Source organism: Mixophyes fleayi, chromosome 1 (genome assembly GCF_038048845.1).
Source record: "Mixophyes fleayi isolate aMixFle1 chromosome 1, aMixFle1.hap1, whole genome shotgun sequence".
Classification (NCBI taxonomy): Eukaryota; Metazoa; Chordata; class Amphibia; order Anura; family Limnodynastidae; genus Mixophyes; species Mixophyes fleayi.
Genome location: NC_134402.1, coordinates 352,774,992 through 352,789,717, shown reverse-complemented (window position 1 = coordinate 352,789,717; position 14,726 = coordinate 352,774,992). Strand labels below are relative to the sequence as shown.

The 14,726-nt window shown below is 38.8% G+C and overlaps 5 non-coding genes across 5 annotated transcripts; all 5 read left to right on the top strand.

The window, feature by feature from the left end:
- Positions 1–100: 100 nt before the first annotated feature.
- On the top strand, positions 101–172 carry TRNAD-GUC (transfer RNA aspartic acid (anticodon GUC)). The gene has a single exon. It is a non-coding gene; the product is annotated as a tRNA-Asp (tRNA).
- Positions 173–3,888: 3,716 nt separating this feature from the next.
- On the top strand, positions 3,889–3,960 carry TRNAD-GUC (transfer RNA aspartic acid (anticodon GUC)). Its single transcript has one exon. It is a non-coding gene; the product is annotated as a tRNA-Asp (tRNA).
- Positions 3,961–5,934: 1,974 nt separating this feature from the next.
- On the top strand, positions 5,935–6,006 carry TRNAD-GUC (transfer RNA aspartic acid (anticodon GUC)). Its single transcript has one exon. It is a non-coding gene; the product is annotated as a tRNA-Asp (tRNA).
- A 1,974-nt stretch (positions 6,007–7,980) lies between these two features.
- TRNAD-GUC (transfer RNA aspartic acid (anticodon GUC)) lies at positions 7,981–8,052 on the top strand. The gene has a single exon. It is a non-coding gene; the product is annotated as a tRNA-Asp (tRNA).
- A 6,068-nt stretch (positions 8,053–14,120) lies between these two features.
- Positions 14,121–14,192, top strand: TRNAD-GUC (transfer RNA aspartic acid (anticodon GUC)). The gene has a single exon. It is a non-coding gene; the product is annotated as a tRNA-Asp (tRNA).
- Positions 14,193–14,726: the final 534 nt, after the last annotated feature.

Here is a 14,726-nt window from a genome sequence, read left to right as displayed (position 1 = left end):
TCAATAGTTTTCATAAGCATGCAAGTCACTAGAAATATTAATGTATACGTAGCAAAAAAACGTCTTCTAGGACGTAATGGCGGAGTGGTTGTGCAGCTAATCCTCGTTAGTATAGTGGTAAGTATCCCTGCCTGTCACGCGGGAGACCGGGGTTCGATTCCCCGACGGGGAGGCCTTTGTGCTTTTATTTCTCCAGTATAGATACATAGCAAAAAAGCAATAAAAGTACCTTAAGGCTATGCAACAACTCAAATCTATTAAAAAGGAATTGAGTACATCGGAAAAAAACACACGCATGCAGAAAAGTGGAATAGCCCACGTGGATAAAAACACACAAATCAATAAAAATATTATTGAATACATAGAAAAACATCATCAATTGAAAAGAAATAGAATCTTAGAGAAGACTGATAAAATACATTAGCAGCCATTAAAAATATCATTCACCTATCCCCCTTGATAAGTTCAATAAAGCATATAGAGCACTCAGTCTCCAGTTAAGAACATTTACATAACTACCAGGCCCTGTTTTATAATGTTTGACCACGTTTCCCCTGCCGCTCTCTGTGTTATCCCTTACCACCAGCAATTTAGCTCTCCATCTGTCCAAGCCCTTTATGCATCCCATCTATACCAAATGAACACATGGAATGTGTACAACCCTTATTGAGCCCATAGTTGAATGTTTATATCTTGTAAATAATAAAAAGCTAAAATATATATGAAAAAGAATGATGCACTGGGCGTTGCCTCTGTATCCCTGCTGCCTTATTCCTTTGCCTTTATAGCTCTTCCATAAGTCAGGGTTTGATAATCATTCATCTATACATATAACTTCTATTATCGCAACCGTGGCATTCTTTTATGTCCTCCAGCAGCAAAAACCAGTGAGTAACCCCCTCCCATAAATACTTGGAACACATGTCAAAGATTACGGCATTTATAAACCCCCCATTATTACTGTTTCCAATTGTCTGAAGGCAGCACACTGTTCTAGGGGAGGTTTAGTCCATCGGTGCAAGCCAACTTTGGAATTAAAAGAACAAACATTTTCCTTTTCTAGGACACCACAAATATAATATCCTGGGTTGTTTTAAGAGATCTGTAGGCCCGATACACCACATTAGTGGGCCCTGTTCTCAGGGACGTTCCTGGTCAGGTGCCTTCTGAAACTATCCTCTTGCCATGTCCTGGTCCACTTTTATGAGATCAAAATTTTGGACTCATTCCACCACTTTTATGAGCACATTTTTATTAGCAATTTAGTTCCGGGAGGAAATGGGTTTTGCTAAATTCTTTTGGACTTTCCCCAGGATCTTGATCACCTGCATAGACAAAGAATTGGCATCGGAAGCATCAGAATTAGAGGAAAAGAAAAATGATTTTGCATGTCTGCTGTAAATACAAAAGAAAGTTATAGACCCAGCACATGATTGGAAACTCTTATTATAGGCAAACTCAGCCCAAGGTACATATTTTGGCCAATATAAGCGATTCTCTGGCACATGACACTTTACTTATTGATTCCAAATTTGGTTTACTTATTCTGCCTGTCCATCGTAACATAAAGAAAAAAATGCAGTCTGGCGCCAAGGAGATTGCAAAACGCCTTGTACAATTTGGAGATAAACCGTGTACCTCTATCAAAGACAATATTCCCTGTTATTCCATGCAACCTTAAAATATGGGTGTTAAATACATTGGCTAATTTCCGAGCTGAATGCACCCGAGAAAGCAGAAGAAGTAGAGTCGCTTTTACTGAAACGGACAACGTTAAATCAAATGATAGATCTACCGATGGACACTGGCAAATCAACTATAAAAATCATTATAAATGTTACTGTATGCATAGGAAGAACTCACTGCCAGGATGAATTGGCAGAGCTTCCGTGCAGCTAGTCCATAGATTATCGGGATTGGGAGAGTGAGAAAATGATAACTAGAGCAATGTCTCAAATAAATTGACCTTGTGCATGTTGTACAATAATAAGCATAGATTTTGACGCTTGCAAAAGAGTAGGCCACCAGATGGATCCATTAATGATTTCAATAGTTTTCATAAGCATGCAAGTCACTAGAAATATTAATGTATACGTAGCAAAAAAAACGTCTTCTAGGACGTAATGGCGGAGGGGTTGTGCAGCTAATCCTCGTTAGTATAGTGGTAAGTATCCCTGCCTGTCACGCGGGAGACCGGGGTTCGATTCCCCAACGGGGAGGCCTTTGTGCTTTTATTTCTCCAGTATAGATACATAGCAAAAAAGCAATAAAAGTACCTTAAGGCTATGCAACAACTCAAATCTATTAAAAAGGAATTGAGTACACCAACAATTTAGCTCTCCATCTGTCCAAGCCCTTTATGCATCCCATCTATACCAAATGAACACATGGAATGTGTACAACCCTTATTGAGCCCATAGTTGAATGTTTATATCTTGTAAATAATAAAAAGCTAAAATATATATGAAAAAGAATGATGCACTGGGCGTTGCCTCTGTATCCCTGCTGCCTTATTCCTTTGCCTTTATAGCTCTTCCATAAGTCAGGGTTTGATAATCATTCATCTATACATATAACTTCTATTATCGCAACCGTGGCATTCTTTTATGTCCTCCAGCAGCAAAAACCAGTGAGTAACCCCCTCCCATAAATACTTGGAACACATGTCAAAGATTACGGCATTTATAAACCCCCCATTATTACTGTTTCCAATTGTCTGAAGGCAGCACACTGTTCTAGGGGAGGTTTAGTCCATCGGTGCAAGCCAACTTTGGAATTAAAAGAACAAACATTTTCCTTTTCTAGGACACCACAAATATAATATCCTGGGTTGTTTTAAGAGATCTGTAGGCCCGATACACCACATTAGTGGGCCCTGTTCTCAGGGACGTTCCTGGTCAGGTGCCTTCTGAAACTATCCTCTTGCCATGTCCTGGTCCACTTTTATGAGATCAAAATTTTGGACTCATTCCACCACTTTTATGAGCACATTTTTATTAGCAATTTAGTTCCGGGAGGAAATGGGTTTTGCTAAATTCTTTTGGACTTTCCCCAGGATCTTGATCACCTGCATAGACAAAGAATTGGCATCGGAAGCATCAGAATTAGAGGAAAAGAAAAATGATTTTGCATGTCTGCTGTAAATACAAAAGAAAGTTATAGACCCAGCACATGATTGGAAACTCTTATTATAGGCAAACTCAGCCCAAGGTACATATTTTGGCCAATATAAGCGATTCTCTGGCACATGACACTTTACTTATTGATTCCAAATTTGGTTTACTTATTCTGCCTGTCCATCGTAACATAAAGAAAAAAATGCAGTCTGGCGCCAAGGAGATTGCAAAACGCCTTGTACAATTTGGAGATAAACCGTGTACCTCTATCAAAGACAATATTCCCTGTTATTCCATGCAACCTTAAAATATGGGTGTTAAATACATTGGCTAATTTCCGAGCTGAATGCACCCGAGAAAGCAGAAGAAGTAGAGTCGCTTTTACTGAAACGGACAACGTTAAATCAAATGATAGATCTACCGATGGACACTGGCAAATCAACTATAAAAATCATTATAAATGTTACTGTATGCATAGGAAGAACTCACTGCCAGGATGAATTGGCAGAGCTTCCGTGCAGCTAGTCCATAGATTATCGGGATTGGGAGAGTGAGAAAATGATAACTAGAGCAATGTCTCAAATAAATTGACCTTGTGCATGTTGTACAATAATAAGCATAGATTTTGACGCTTGCAAAAGAGTAGGCCACCAGATGGATCCATTAATGATTTCAATAGTTTTCATAAGCATGCAAGTCACTAGAAATATTAATGTATACGTAGCAAAAAAACGTCTTCTAGGACGTAATGGCGGAGTGGTTGTGCAGCTAATCCTCGTTAGTATAGTGGTAAGTATCCCCGCCTGTCACGCGGGAGACCGGGGTTCGATTCCCCGACGGGGAGGCCTTTGTGCTTTTATTTCTCCAGTATAGATACATAGCAAAAAAGCAATAAAAGTACCTTAAGGCTATGCAACAACTCAAATCTATTAAAAAGGAATTGAGTACATCGGAAAAAAACACACGCATGCAGAAAAGTGGAATAGCCCACGTGGATAAAAACACACAAATCAATAAAAATATTATTGAATACATAGAAAAACATCATCAATTGAAAAGAAATAGAATCTTAGAGAAGACTGATAAAATACATTAGCAGCCATTAAAAATATCATTCACCTATCCCCCTTGATAAGTTCAATAAAGCATATAGAGCACTCAGTCTCCAGTTAAGAACATTTACATAACTACCAGGCCCTGTTTTATAATGTTTGACCACGTTTCCCCTGCCGCTCTCTGTGTTATCCCTTACCACCAGCAATTTAGCTCTCCATCTGTCCAAGCCCTTTATGCATCCCATCTATACCAAATGAACACATGGAATGTGTACAACCCTTATTGAGCCCATAGTTGAATGTTTATATCTTGTAAATAATAAAAAGCTAAAATATATATGAAAAAGAATGATGCACTGGGCGTTGCCTCTGTATCCCTGCTGCCTTATTCCTTTGCCTTTATAGCTCTTCCATAAGTCAGGGTTTGATAATCATTCATCTATACATATAACTTCTATTATCGCAACCGTGGCATTCTTTTATGTCCTCCAGCAGCAAAAACCAGTGAGTAACCCCCTCCCATAAATACTTGGAACACATGTCAAAGATTACGGCATTTATAAACCCCCCATTATTACTGTTTCCAATTGTCTGAAGGCAGCACACTGTTCTAGGGGAGGTTTAGTCCATCGGTGCAAGCCAACTTTGGAATTAAAAGAACAAACATTTTCCTTTTCTAGGACACCACAAATATAATATCCTGGGTTGTTTTAAGAGATCTGTAGGCCCGATACACCACATTAGTGGGCCCTGTTCTCAGGGACGTTCCTGGTCAGGTGCCTTCTGAAACTATCCTCTTGCCATGTCCTGGTCCACTTTTATGAGATCAAAATTTTGGACTCATTCCACCACTTTTATGAGCACATTTTTATTAGCAATTTAGTTCCGGGAGGAAATGGGTTTTGCTAAATTCTTTTGGACTTTCCCCAGGATCTTGATCACCTGCATAGACAAAGAATTGGCATCGGAAGCATCAGAATTAGAGGAAAAGAAAAATGATTTTGCATGTCTGCTGTAAATACAAAAGAAAGTTATAGACCCAGCACATGATTGGAAACTCTTATTATAGGCAAACTCAGCCCAAGGTACATATTTTGGCCAATATAAGCGATTCTCTGGCACATGACACTTTACTTATTGATTCCAAATTTGGTTTACTTATTCTGCCTGTCCATCGTAACATAAAGAAAAAAATGCAGTCTGGCGCCAAGGAGATTGCAAAACGCCTTGTACAATTTGGAGATAAACCGTGTACCTCTATCAAAGACAATATTCCCTGTTATTCCATGCAACCTTAAAATATGGGTGTTAAATACATTGGCTAATTTCCGAGCTGAATGCACCCGAGAAAGCAGAAGAAGTAGAGTCGCTTTTACTGAAACGGACAACGTTAAATCAAATGATAGATCTACCGATGGACACTGGCAAATCAACTATAAAAATCATTATAAATGTTACTGTATGCATAGGAAGAACTCACTGCCAGGATGAATTGGCAGAGCTTCCGTGCAGCTAGTCCATAGATTATCGGGATTGGGAGAGTGAGAAAATGATAACTAGAGCAATGTCTCAAATAAATTGACTTTGTGCATGTTGTACAATAATAAGCATAGATTTTGACGCTTGCAAAAGAGTAGGCCACCAGATGGATCCATTAATGATTTCAATAGTTTTCATAAGCATGCAAGTCACTAGAAATATTAATGTATACGTAGCAAAAAAACGTCTTCTAGGACGTAATGGCGGAGGGGTTGTGCAGCTAATCCTCGTTAGTATAGTGGTAAGTATCCCCGCCTGTCACGCGGGAGACCGGGGTTCGATTCCCCGACGGGGAGGCCTTTGTGCTTTTATTTCTCCAGTATAGATACATAGCAAAAAAGCAATAAAAGTACCTTAAGGCTATGCAACAACTCAAATCTATTAAAAATGAATTGAGTACATCGGAAAAAAACACACGCATGCAGAAAAGTGGAATAGCCCACGTGGATAAAAACACACAAATCAATAAAAATATTATTGAATACATAGAAAAACATCATCAATTGAAAAGAAATAGAATCTTAGAGAAGACTGATAAAATACATTAGCAGCCATTAAAAATATCATTCACCTATCCCCCTTGATAAGTTCAACAAAGCATATAGAGCACTCAGTCTCCAGTTAAGAACATTTACATAACTACCAGGCCCTGTTTTATAATGTTTGACCACGTTTCCCCTGCCGCTCTCTGTGTTATCCCTTACCACCAGCAATTTAGCTCTCCATCTGTCCAAGCCCTTTATGCATCCCATCTATACCAAATGAACACATGGAATGTGTACAACCCTTATTGAGCCCATAGTTGAATGTTTATATCTTGTAAATAATAAAAAGCTAAAATATATATGAAAAAGAATGATGCACTGGGCGTTGCCTCTGTATCCCTGCTGCCTTATTCCTTTGCCTTTATAGCTCTTCCATAAGTCAGGGTTTGATAATCATTCATCTATACATATAACTTCTATTATCGCAACCGTGGCATTCTTTTATGTCCTCCAGCAGCAAAAACCAGTGAGTAACCCCCTCCCATAAATACTTGAAACACATGTCAAAGATTACGGCATTTATAAACCCCCCATTATTACTGTTTCCAATTGTCTGAAGGCAGCACACTGTTCTAGGGGAGGTTTAGTCCATCGGTGCAAGCCAACTTTGGAATTAAAAGAACAAACATTTTCCTTTTCTAGGACACCACAAATATAATATCCTGGGTTGTTTTAAGAGATCTGTAGGCCCGATACACCACATTAGTGGGCCCTGTTCTCAGGGACGTTCCTGGTCAGGTGCCTTCTGAAACTATCCTCTTGCCATGTCCTGGTCCACTTTTATGAGATCAAAATTTTGGACTCATTCCACCACTTTTATGAGCACATTTTTATTAGCAATTTAGTTCCGGGAGGAAATGGGTTTTGCTAAATTCTTTTGGACTTTCCCCAGGATCTTGATCACCTGCATAGACAAAGAATTGGCATCGGAAGCATCAGAATTAGAGGAAAAGAAAAATGATTTTGCATGTCTGCTGTAAATACAAAAGAAAGTTATAGACCCAGCACATGATTGGAAACTCTTATTATAGGCAAACTCAGCCCAAGGTACATATTTTGGCCAATATAAGCGATTCTCTGGCACATGACACTTTACTTATTGATTCCAAATTTGGTTTACTTATTCTGCCTGTCCATCGTAACATAAAGAAAAAAATGCAGTCTGGCGCCAAGGAGATTGCAAAACGCCTTGTACAATTTGGAGATAAACCGTGTACCTCTATCAAAGACAATATTCCCTGTTATTCCATGCAACCTTAAAATATGGGTGTTAAATACATTGGCTAATTTCCGAGCTGAATGCACCCGAGAAAGCAGAAGAAGTAGAGTCGCTTTTACTGAAACGGACAACGTTAAATCAAATGATAGATCTACCGATGGACACTGGCAAATCAACTATAAAAATCATTATAAATGTTACTGTATGCATAGGAAGAACTCACTGCCAGGATGAATTGGCAGAGCTTCCGTGCAGCTAGTCCATAGATTATCGGGATTGGGAGAGTGAGAAAATGATAACTAGAGCAATGTCTCAAATAAATTGACTTTGTGCATGTTGTACAATAATAAGCATAGATTTTGACGCTTGCAAAAGAGTAGGCCACCAGATGGATCCATTAATGATTTCAATAGTTTTCATAAGCATGCAAGTCACTAGAAATATTAATGTATACGTAGCAAAAAAACGTCTTCTAGGACGTAATGGCGGAGGGGTTGTGCAGCTAATCCTCGTTAGTATAGTGGTAAGTATCCCCGCCTGTCACGCGGGAGACCGGGGTTCGATTCCCCGACGGGGAGGCCTTTGTGCTTTTATTTCTCCAGTATAGATACATAGCAAAAAAGCAATAAAAGTACCTTAAGGCTATGCAACAACTCAAATCTATTAAAAAGGAATTGAGTACATCGGAAAAAAACACACGCATGCAGAAAAGTGGAATAGCCCACGTGGATAAAAACACACAAATCAATAAAAATATTATTGAATACATAGAAAAACATCATCAATTGAAAAGAAATAGAATCTTAGAGAAGACTGATAAAATACATTAGCAGCCATTAAAAATATCATTCACCTATCCCCCTTGATAAGTTCAATAAAGCATATAGAGCACTCAGTCTCCAGTTAAGAACATTTACATAACTACCAGGCCCTGTTTTATAATGTTTGACCACGTTTCCCCTGCCGCTCTCTGTGTTATCCCTTACCACCAGCAATTTAGCTCTCCATCTGTCCAAGCCCTTTATGCATCCCATCTATACCAAATGAACACATGGAATGTGTACAACCCTTATTGAGCCCATAGTTGAATGTTTATATCTTGTAAATAATAAAAAGCTAAAATATATATGAAAAAGAATGATGCACTGGGCGTTGCCTCTGTATCCCTGCTGCCTTATTCCTTTGCCTTTATAGCTCTTCCATAAGTCAGGGTTTGATAATCATTCATCTATACATATAACTTCTATTATCGCAACCGTGGCATTCTTTTATGTCCTCCAGCAGCAAAAACCAGTGAGTAACCCCCTCCCATAAATACTTGAAACACATGTCAAAGATTACGGCATTTATAAACCCCCCATTATTACTGTTTCCAATTGTCTGAAGGCAGCACACTGTTCTAGGGGAGGTTTAGTCCATCGGTGCAAGCCAACTTTGGAATTAAAAGAACAAACATTTTCCTTTTCTAGGACACCACAAATATAATATCCTGGGTTGTTTTAAGAGATCTGTAGGCCCGATACACCACATTAGTGGGCCCTGTTCTCAGGGACGTTCCTGGTCAGGTGCCTTCTGAAACTATCCTCTTGCCATGTCCTGGTCCACTTTTATGAGATCAAAATTTTGGACTCATTCCACCACTTTTATGAGCACATTTTTATTAGCAATTTAGTTCCGGGAGGAAATGGGTTTTGCTAAATTCTTTTGGACTTTCCCCAGGATCTTGATCACCTGCATAGACAAAGAATTGGCATCGGAAGCATCAGAATTAGAGGAAAAGAAAAATGATTTTGCATGTCTGCTGTAAATACAAAAGAAAGTTATAGACCCAGCACATGATTGGAAACTCTTATTATAGGCAAACTCAGCCCAAGGTACATATTTTGGCCAATATAAGCGATTCTCTGGCACATGACACTTTACTTATTGATTCCAAATTTGGTTTACTTATTCTGCCTGTCCATCGTAACATAAAGAAAAAAATGCAGTCTGGCGCCAAGGAGATTGCAAAACGCCTTGTACAATTTGGAGATAAACCGTGTACCTCTATCAAAGACAATATTCCCTGTTATTCCATGCAACCTTAAAATATGGGTGTTAAATACATTGGCTAATTTCCGAGCTGAATGCACCCGAGAAAGCAGAAGAAGTAGAGTCGCTTTTACTGAAACGGACAACGTTAAATCAAATGATAGATCTACCGATGGACACTGGCAAATCAACTATAAAAATCATTATAAATGTTACTGTATGCATAGGAAGAACTCACTGCCAGGATGAATTGGCAGAGCTTCCGTGCAGCTAGTCCATAGATTATCGGGATTGGGAGAGTGAGAAAATGATAACTAGAGCAATGTCTCAAATAAATTGACTTTGTGCATGTTGTACAATAATAAGCATAGATTTTGACGCTTGCAAAAGAGTAGGCCACCAGATGGATCCATTAATGATTTCAATAGTTTTCATAAGCATGCAAGTCACTAGAAATATTAATGTATACGTAGCAAAAAAACGTCTTCTAGGACGTAATGGCGGAGGGGTTGTGCAGCTAATCCTCGTTAGTATAGTGGTAAGTATCCCCGCCTGTCACGCGGGAGACCGGGGTTCGATTCCCCAACGGGGAGGCCTTTGTGCTTTTATTTCTCCAGTATAGATACATAGCAAAAAAGCAATAAAAGTACCTTAAGGCTATGCAACAACTCAAATCTATTAAAAAGGAATTGAGTACATCGGAAAAAAACACACGCATGCAGAAAAGTGGAATAGCCCACGTGGATAAAAACACACAAATCAATAAAAATATTATTGAATACATAGAAAAACATCATCAATTGAAAAGAAATAGAATCTTAGAGAAGACTGATAAAATACATTAGCAGCCATTAAAAATATCATTCACCTATCCCCCTTGATAAGTTCAATAAAGCATATAGAGCACTCAGTCTCCAGTTAAGAACATTTACATAACTACCAGGCCCTGTTTTATAATGTTTGACCACGTTTCCCCTGCCGCTCTCTGTGTTATCCCTTACCACCAGCAATTTAGCTCTCCATCTGTCCAAGCCCTTTATGCATCCCATCTATACCAAATGAACACATGGAATGTGTACAACCCTTATTGAGCCCATAGTTGAATGTTTATATCTTGTAAATAATAAAAAGCTAAAATATATATGAAAAAGAATGATGCACTGGGCGTTGCCTCTGTATCCCTGCTGCCTTATTCCTTTGCCTTTATAGCTCTTCCATAAGTCAGGGTTTGATAATCATTCATCTATACATATAACTTCTATTATCGCAACCGTGGCATTCTTTTATGTCCTCCAGCAGCAAAAACCAGTGAGTAACCCCCTCCCATAAATACTTGAAACACATGTCAAAGATTACGGCATTTATAAACCCCCCATTATTACTGTTTCCAATTGTCTGAAGGCAGCACACTGTTCTAGGGGAGGTTTAGTCCATCGGTGCAAGCCAACTTTGGAATTAAAAGAACAAACATTTTCCTTTTCTAGGACACCACAAATATAATATCCTGGGTTGTTTTAAGAGATCTGTAGGCCCGATACACCACATTAGTGGGCCCTGTTCTCAGGGACGTTCCTGGTCAGGTGCCTTCTGAAACTATCCTCTTGCCATGTCCTGGTCCACTTTTATGAGATCAAAATTTTGGACTCATTCCACCACTTTTATGAGCACATTTTTATTAGCAATTTAGTTCCGGGAGGAAATGGGTTTTGCTAAATTCTTTTGGACTTTCCCCAGGATCTTGATCACCTGCATAGACAAAGAATTGGCATCGGAAGCATCAGAATTAGAGGAAAAGAAAAATGATTTTGCATGTCTGCTGTAAATACAAAAGAAAGTTATAGACCCAGCACATGATTGGAAACTCTTATTATAGGCAAACTCAGCCCAAGGTACATATTTTGGCCAATATAAGCGATTCTCTGGCACATGACACTTTACTTATTGATTCCAAATTTGGTTTACTTATTCTGCCTGTCCATCGTAACATAAAGAAAAAAATGCAGTCTGGCGCCAAGGAGATTGCAAAACGCCTTGTACAATTTGGAGATAAACCGTGTACCTCTATCAAAGACAATATTCCCTGTTATTCCATGCAACCTTAAAATATGGGTGTTAAATACATTGGCTAATTTCCGAGCTGAATGCACCCGAGAAAGCAGAAGAAGTAGAGTCGCTTTTACTGAAACGGACAACGTTAAATCAAATGATAGATCTACCGATGGACACTGGCAAATCAACTATAAAAATCATTATAAATGTTACTGTATGCATAGGAAGAACTCACTGCCAGGATGAATTGGCAGAGCTTCCGTGCAGCTAGTCCATAGATTATCGGGATTGGGAGAGTGAGAAAATGATAACTAGAGCAATGTCTCAAATAAATTGACTTTGTGCATGTTGTACAATAATAAGCATAGATTTTGACGCTTGCAAAAGAGTAGGCCACCAGATGGATCCATTAATGATTTCAATAGTTTTCATAAGCATGCAAGTCACTAGAAATATTAATGTATACGTAGCAAAAAAACGTCTTCTAGGACGTAATGGCGGAGGGGTTGTGCAGCTAATCCTCGTTAGTATAGTGGTAAGTATCCCCGCCTGTCACGCGGGAGACTGGGGTTCGATTCCCCGACCGGGAGGCCTTTGTGCTTTTATTTCTCCAGTATAGATACATAGCAAAAAAGCAATAAAAGTACCTTAAGGCTATGCAACAACTCAAATCTATTAAAAAGGAATTGAGTACATCGGAAAAAAACACACGCATGCAGAAAAGTGGAATAGCCCACGTGGATAAAAACACACAAATCAATAAAAATATTATTGAATACATAGAAAAACATCATCAATTGAAAAGAAATAGAATCTTAGAGAAGACTGATAAAATACATTAGCAGCCATTAAAAATATCATTCACCTATCCCCCTTGATAAGTTCAATAAAGCATATAGAGCACTCAGTCTCCAGTTAAGAACATTTACATAACTACCAGGCCCTGTTTTATAATGTTTGACCACGTTTCCCCTGCCGCTCTCTGTGTTATCCCTTACCACCAGCAATTTAGCTCTCCATCTGTCCAAGCCCTTTATGCATCCCATCTATACCAAATGAACACATGGAATGTGTACAACCCTTATTGAGCCCATAGTTGAATGTTTATATCTTGTAAATAATAAAAAGCTAAAATATATATGAAAAAGAATGATGCACTGGGCGTTGCCTCTGTATCCCTGCTGCCTTATTCCTTTGCCTTTATAGCTCTTCCATAAGTCAGGGTTTGATAATCATTCATCTATACATATAACTTCTATTATCGCAACCGTGGCATTCTTTTATGTCCCCCAGCAGCAAAAACCAGTGAGTAACCCCCTCCCATAAATACTTGGAACACATGTCAAAGATTACGGCATTTATAAACCCCCCATTATTACTGTTTCCAATTGTCTGAAGGCAGCACACTGTTCTAGGGGAGGTTTAGTCCATCGGTGCAAGCCAACTTTGGAATTAAAAGAACAAACATTTTCCTTTTCTAGGACACCACAAATATAATATCCTGGGTTGTTTTAAGAGATCTGTAGGCCCGATACACCACATTAGTGGGCCCTGTTCTCAGGGACGTTCCTGGTCAGGTGCCTTCTGAAACTATCCTCTTGCCATGTCCTGGTCCACTTTTATGAGATCAAAATTTTGGACTCATTCCACCACTTTTATGAGCACATTTTTATTAGCAATTTAGTTCCGGGAGGAAATGGGTTTTGCTAAATTCTTTTGGACTTTCCCCAGGATCTTGATCACCTGCATAGACAAAGAATTGGCATCGGAAGCATCAGAATTAGAGGAAAAGAAAAATGATTTTGCATGTCTGCTGTAAATACAAAAGAAAGTTATAGACCCAGCACATGATTGGAAACTCTTATTATAGGCAAACTCAGCCCAAGGTACATATTTTGGCCAATATAAGCGATTCTCTGGCACATGACACTTTACTTATTGATTCCAAATTTGGTTTACTTATTCTGCCTGTCCATCGTAACATAAAGAAAAAAATGCAGTCTGGCACCAAGGAGATTGCAAAACGCCTTGTACAATTTGGAGATAAACCGTGTACCTCTATCAAAGACAATATTCCCTGTTATTCCATGCAACCTTAAAATATGGGTGTTAAATACATTGGCTAATTTCCGAGCTGAATGCACCCGAGAAAGCAGAAGAAGTAGAGTCGCTTTTACTGAAACGGACAACGTTAAATCAAATGATAGATCTACCGATGGACACTGGCAAATCAACTATAAAAATCATTATAAATGTTACTGTATGCATAGGAAGAACTCACTGCCAGGATGAATTGGCAGAGCTTCCGTGCAGCTAGTCCATAGATTATCGGGATTGGGAGAGTGAGAAAATGATAACTAGAGCAATGTCTCAAATAAATTGACTTTGTGCATGTTGTACAATAATAAGCATAGATTTTGACGCTTGCAAAAGAGTAGGCCACCAGATGGATCCATTAATGATTTCAATAGTTTTCATAAGCATGCAAGTCACTAGAAATATTAATGTATACGTAGCAAAAAAAAACGTCTTCTAGGACGTAATGGCGGAGGGGTTGTGCAGCTAATCCTCGTTAGTATAGTGGTAAGTATCCCTGCCTGTCACGCGGGAGACCGGGGTTCGATTCCCCGACGGGGAGGCCTTTGTGCTTTTATTTCTCCAGTATAGATACATAGCAAAAAAGCAATAAAAGTACCTTAAGGCTATGCAACAACTCAAATCTATTAAAAAGGAATTGAGTACATCGGAAAAAAACACACGCATGCAGAAAAGTGGAATAGCCCACGTGGATAAAAACACACAAATCAATAAAAATATTATTGAATACATAGAAAAACATCATCAATTGAAAAGAAATAGAATCTTAGAGAAGACTGATAAAATACATTAGCAGCCATTAAAAATATCATTCACCTATCCCCCTTGATAAGTTCAATAAAGCATATAGAGCACTCAGTCTCCAGTTAAGAACATTTACATAACTACCAGGCCCTGTTTTATAATGTTTGACCACGTTTCCCCTGCCGCTCTCTGTGTTATCCCTTACCACCAGCAATTTAGCTCTCCATCTGTCCAAGCCCTTTATGCATCCCATCTATACCAAATGAACACATGGAATGTGTACAACCCTTATTGAGCCCATAGTTGAATGTTTATATCTTGTAAATAATAA